The sequence below is a fragment of the Monodon monoceros genome, unplaced genomic scaffold (genome assembly GCF_005190385.1).
Source record: "Monodon monoceros isolate NGI ecotype Baffin Bay Population unplaced genomic scaffold, NGI_Narwhal_1 Super_Scaffold_22, whole genome shotgun sequence".
Lineage (NCBI taxonomy): Eukaryota > Metazoa > Chordata > Mammalia > Artiodactyla > Monodontidae > Monodon > Monodon monoceros.
This window is the reverse complement of record NW_021703779.1, coordinates 82,035,336-82,041,713: the sequence shown is the minus strand read 5'-3', so window position 1 is coordinate 82,041,713 and position 6,378 is coordinate 82,035,336. Positions and strand designations below refer to the sequence as shown.

The following is a 6,378-nucleotide window of genomic DNA, read 5'->3' as shown; positions in this document are numbered from 1 at the left end:
CCACAATTCTGGTTTCTTTAGGTTTGCGGGTGTCAAGGCTTCTCTCCTTGTCCACTTCCCTACACACTCAAGAGACAGGTCTTCCTCACACAGCCCCCTCCAACTGCTCAGTGGGCTTCAGTTCAAAGAGCTGCATTTAATTTACAGATCAATGTGTTTCTGTAACAATGTGTTTCTCATTGTTTCAATGAGCCTGCACATTGTTAACTGTAATTTTTGCCGTGGTTAAATGCATGTTTTTATTTTGAGGGTGACGGTTTTGTAATTGTGTTAAACTACTGCCCACACTTACTCCTAAAAACAGAATTGACTTTTTTCTCCTTTTCAACCTCATAAATTTTCAAGAAAGCCTACTAGATAACAAAACCTGATTTCAACCTAATTTCATTGTACAGCAGGCACATCGCCTTCTCCACTGGATTGTATCCTTGAAATGGTAGAGCAATGCAAAAATCTACCACACACATGTTTAATTCATTGGCTGACCTTTAAAAACATAGATTTTGTCATTAAACTAAAAATAACCCCAACCTTTAGATATATAGTGCAATAATATTTAGACCCATAATATCTCTCTACACAGGGGTCCATAGTTTAAAAGCATGATTTTAGGCTTAAATAAATTGACCTTTCTCTTTTGGCTTCCAAGTTCCACTCTGCTTTTTGTCCATCTCTCACTCCTGGGAGATGAGGCAAATTAACTCCTTAAAGGGAGCAGGAGATTCTAGGAGCAAGGAGCTATTTTTCCAAAACAACATTTATCGATTACAGATCTGAGTTATTAAACTGACTTTGCTGAGGTGGGAATTGTCACAAGTTGTTCCTATAACCCCTCCTTCTTCCACTCACTGCACTGCCCACCCCCCAGCACACACTGTCTATCCTGTATTATACAGAGTCTAATTCTGGAACTGTGGCCTCCTTGAGAGGTGGGACCAGGTCAATTAAACTTGGTATCCCCAAAGCCTAGTACAATGCCTGGGACATGTGTGGACTCACTGAATAAATGTCTGGACAGGGATCAGTTAAATAATTAACTGAACTTTAAATTTTCCTGATGCTCTTACAGTTTTCTCCAATCTTAAAACTACAGTTAAGGGTGAACAGAGGGCAAAGCCTCACGATCACACTGACCTGAATTCCTTCAACTTTCATCCTGTCAAAACAGAAAAAGACATAATTCTCAGAACATTAAGAGGCACTGGTCCAGTTCGTCCTATCTTTACTCTTCCATTACTATTGAATACACATGCATTAACGTTTCCATTAAATTATTTGTGAAATTCCAGACTTCCACTCAATGTACTATGGTCAATAGGTTAAAGAAAAGTATTCACAATTGTTTATTGATACTGGCAGAAAAACAAAAATAAATAGGCATAATAAAATTTATAATCATGCCTTCTTTTATGGGCTCTACATTTATCTGACATTGTCAATAAATATCCTGCTACAGGTACAATAATATCCAGAGCTCATGAGAAAAAGACTTGTAAAACATCCTCATATCAACAGTAAATGACAGACACATGTAAGTGAAAACTAACTTTATTAGAAAAATAATTGCACCGAATTCCTATAATTGGATGGCTCTAAAAATTACCACAGTTTCAATTACTCAAGGATTGTGATAGAATTTCACCTCGTGAAAATGCGAGAACCAAATTATTTATTTCTTTTAAATGGTGTATAACATGAATAAAAGTATTACTGTTATTTAAATCTAATTTAAAAACATAATTTACATGATGAAAATTGCCCTACTTCTTAATCAATCACTGTGGTAGAACTGTTTTAATAAAAGTTTCTTTTTATATATATAGTTTATTGTTCCTATTAGAAAATGAATTCTTCTATCTCCAAATTACAAATTGGATCACACTTTTAACCTTTTCTCCGATCCTGAAGCTTGCCTGAGATGAAGTGAAGAGGGTGCCACCTGATAACACCATCGCCTTTGCTTTGCATTTCTGTCCCTTACGACTGTCAAACTTGTATTATGCTAGTCCCCGATTTAACACCATTACTACCCAGTGAGAGAGTACCAAAAGAAAGAGATAGAACTCAACGTGTTCCAGGCTGCTACCCTCCCCATAACTTCTCATTCATCACAAGGCACCCAGCCTCCCTCAGCTTCTTCCTGCAAATGAAATTCCTTTCTCATCACCAAGGAGAAGCCAGGGCAGCATGAAAAAGATATGCAACCTCAGGGAAAAGAAAGGAAATATGCAAACTAAACAGTCTTTTTATAGATATCATTGGATCATATCAATTGTTAATACCGACCCCTGACAGGACGAAATTGCATGGATTAGCAGAATCGAAAATTACAGTTCTAAGAATCATTTTAGGTCATAGGATCAAATGTCTGGGCAGGTACCTTAAAGTCCACTTCCTCCTACCCTTTCATTTTGCCAAAAAGGAAACTGAGACTCGGGGAAGATAAGTGACTTGCCCAAAGTTGCACACCCAGAAATGTCTCACCCTGAACTAGAACCCAAGTCTCTTAACTTCCAGCCCAGTACTTTTATCCGCATCACCACCCTGGTTCTAATGAATAAAGCTGAGTGCTTCAGTGCAATCATTTCATCAGTGCCTTCATCATCACCTTCTTCAGCCCCCCAGAATTTCTCTTGCCTATCTGCTCTCTTTTCAATTCACATTTGCCTTTGAATGTATTTTATAATGTATAACCTTTATCCCTGGACTTCCCTGGTGGTGCAGTGGTTAAGAATCCGCCTGTCAATGCAGGGGCCACAGGTTCGAGCCCTGGTCCGGGAAGATTCCACATGCCGCGGAACAGCTAAGCCTGTGTGTCACAACTACTGAGCCTGCGCTCTAGAGCCCGCGAGCCACAACTACTGAGCCTGTGCGCAACAGCTATTGAAGCCCGCGCTCCGCAACGAGAAGCCACCGCAATGAGAAGCCTGCACACTGTAACAAAGAGTAGCCCCTGCTCGCCACAACTAGAGAAAGCCCACGCACAACAATGAAGACCCAACACAATCAAAAATAAATAAATAAATAAATTTACTTATTTTTAAAAAACCCTTAAAAAAATAAACCCTTTATCCTTAAAACTTTTATTACTTTTTTTTCTGTAACTACCACCAATCTGAATTTTGCCAGCCTTACAGTCCCTGTTCCCACATGTCACAGTCACCTGACCTATATCAGGCCAGATTGTTTGCCCCACAGGACTGAAAGCGCTCTTAAAATTCAATGCCTACTGTCAAAATTCATAGTGACCTCTCCAAGGATATTGCTAAAAGAAATAAAAGATGATGCAGCAATTTAGTTAATTAAAAATACACTTGTAATGAGTTTGAAAGAAAAGTAAGCATTTTCAGACACCAGCATGGTGAAATATAGATGCTACTGGACTACATGCAAAACTATTTAATCTTATAAATATGTCATTTTAATTCCAGCTAATGGATATGGACACTTTAAAAAAATGTAACGGAACTGCATGGTAATTGATAAACTGTGCCTCACCAAAGTAGGGCACTGCATATAGAATTCTAGGCACTGTCTTGATTTTTACATATTACGTTAATGAGTATATAAAAGGCCTATTTAGGTTTTCATTTAGATGTTTTATTTAGGATAGAAAATTATATTATGTGTGTAATAAACTGCTGTTGAATTATAATTACAAATATATCATCACGATATGAAGTTTTAAAAAGTCATACCGTGCTTCCCTGGTGGCGCAGTGGTTGAGAGTCCGCCTGCCGATACAAAGGACACAGGTTCGTGCCCTGGTCTGGGAGGATCCCACATGCCGCGGAGCGGCTGGGCCCGTGAGCCATGGCCGCTGAGCCTGCGTGTCCGGGGCCTGTGCTCCGCAACGGGAGAGGCCCGTTTACCGCTAAAAAAAAAAAAAAAGTCATATCAATAACATAATGTAAACAGAATAGTAACAATAAATAATACAGCAATGAGAAATAGCAATTGCCCTGAACTGTGTATTATAACAAAGCCAAATGACAGGGACTTCCTTGGTGACACAGTGGTTAAGAATCCACCTGCCAATGCAGGGGACATGGGTTCAAGCCCTGGTCCGGGAAGATGCCACAGAGCAACTAAGCCCATGTGCCACAACTACTAGGCCTGTGCTCTAGAGCCCATGAGCCACAACCACTGAGCCCACATGCCACAACTACTGAAGCCTGCACACCATAATGAAGAGTAGCCCACACTTGCCACAACTAGAGAAAGCCCGCACGCAGCAACGAAGGCCCAATGCAGTCATAAATAAGTAAATAAATAAATAAATTTATTTAAAAAAAAATCCTAAATGACTATATAACACTTAGATGGTTAAATTTCTCCCTTTTTCTGCTTCTTTCTCCTCTATTTCTCTTCCCTCTTTCCTATCCCCTATCTTTAGCTATAATATTCACTTTTTAGTGTATTTGCCAATCTCACAACCCCATTTCCTGCAATCCCCCAGCAGGGGGTGGGCCCTAGCTGCTATATACATACCATGTACTCGATACTGCATCACCCTCTGAGCCCAAGATGACTGGACATGTGGAAACCTTCAACCTAATCTGTGCTGATTTTTCTTCTGGGCCCTCCCCTAAGCCATAGCTGATCAGATGAGGGTGAACATTTACCTCCGGTGTGCCAACCAGATTCTTCTCCTAGGAATATGGACTTGTGATGCAAAGATGTGGGTCAGCCTCTGCTATTTGGATAAACCAAGAATATTAGAAATTCAGAAGCTGTAAGGAGGCCATGCTTTTGTATTTGCTGGTATTATGAAAGTTGATCTGGAAAAGAGGTGCTAAAAAAAGAGAAGCTTCCCAGTTTCTTGACAGTCAGTTTCCAGCTACCCATGAGATGGAAACTACCTTTTCTACCATGGGTTTCCTTGAGACACCGTGTTTCTTACAAAAAGTTCCCCTTTTTCACTTAAGCTAATTTTAGTGGGCTTCTGTGACCTACAACCAAATACACTGTAACTAAGACCCTTTTTCTCTTTTCCTTTTTCTTCCCCTTTTTTTTTGAGGGGGGGGCAAACATGCAAACTACACACACACATAAACACACTTACATATTCACACACACACACACCTATTTAAATTATAAGCCAAGAATTCTAGAACTCTATATGCTGGGTGACTTTGAGTCCCTATCCTTTGCCACTTTATCTTTATTCATTGCATCAGCTAGAATGTTTCTTAGGGATCTATAAAAACAACAAGAAATAAATGTTGGGGATCACCTGTCCCAAAAGAATTGCAATACATTATATTATTTCCCCTCTCCTCACTAGCCTCTCAATAAGGAATCATACTTCTTAACTCAGTCTTACTGATATTTCTGATTATTCACAGAGCATATGTACTTATTGAAATGAATAGTATCCAGTTCCAATGTGAGGACGGAATAGATACCTTGAAGCTGTGTGTTCTTAGCTGCCTGTTCTATGAGCAGGAGCATTGCCATCCATCTTGATGCTAGCAACATATAGACAAAGTATCTTATGAATGAACTATATGTTTCACTTTTTATTCAGTTACAAAATTACAAAGATTGGAAGTGATATTCTGTGTTACAATTCACATGGCATGTGGACTTGGTAGGGTTGATTTTTTTATTTTTACTACCTTGAAAATTGACTGATAAATGACCCAATCAATATGTTGCTCAGTTATCAAAGGTAGCTAAAGTACAGGGTAACTATGCTGTCATCTGTGAGTGCTATTGTTGGTTTTTCTAGTACAGTAGATTTAACTTTTGCTGCATCCAACCATGTAAAATTTGAGGATACTCACATAATATCATCTCAGAAGACAATTACCTTAATATCCTGGAAAAAAAATAAAGGTTTTACCAAGAAATGCTAAATAATATCAATTTTGACTTTAAGAATATAGGGCTCTAAAGGAGAGGGGTCGTGCTCGCTTCAGCAACACATATACTAAAATTGGAATGATACAGAGAAGATTAGCATGGCCCCTGTACAAGGGTGACATGCAAATTCGTGAAGCATTCCATATTTCTGAGATTGGGATTGACACATATACACTATTGATACTACAAATAAAATAGATAACTAATGAGAACCTACTGTATAGCTCAGGGAACTCTACTCAGTGCTCTGTGGTGACCTAAACGGGAAGGAAATCCAAAAAAGAGGGGATATATGCATACATATAGCTGATTCATTTTGCTGTACAGTAGAAACTAACACAACATAAAACAACTATACTCCAATAAAAATTAATTTAAAAAAATAACATGTATCTTAACATATAAATACTTTGATATGACTATACTAGGAGACATAATGAAGGGGTCAGATGTCTACTGTAGCTAAACTCTAGAAAGACATCAAAATTAAACAATGTGAGGAAAATTTGC

General features: G+C 38.7%; 1 non-coding gene across 1 annotated transcript; it reads left to right on the top strand.

Annotated features, from left to right (window-relative positions):
- Positions 1 to 5,911: 5,911 nt before the first annotated feature.
- LOC114906691 lies at positions 5,912 to 6,018 on the top strand. The gene has a single exon (XR_003796507.1). It is a non-coding gene; the product is annotated as a U6 spliceosomal RNA (small nuclear RNA).
- The last annotated feature ends 360 nt before the right edge of the window (positions 6,019 to 6,378 follow it).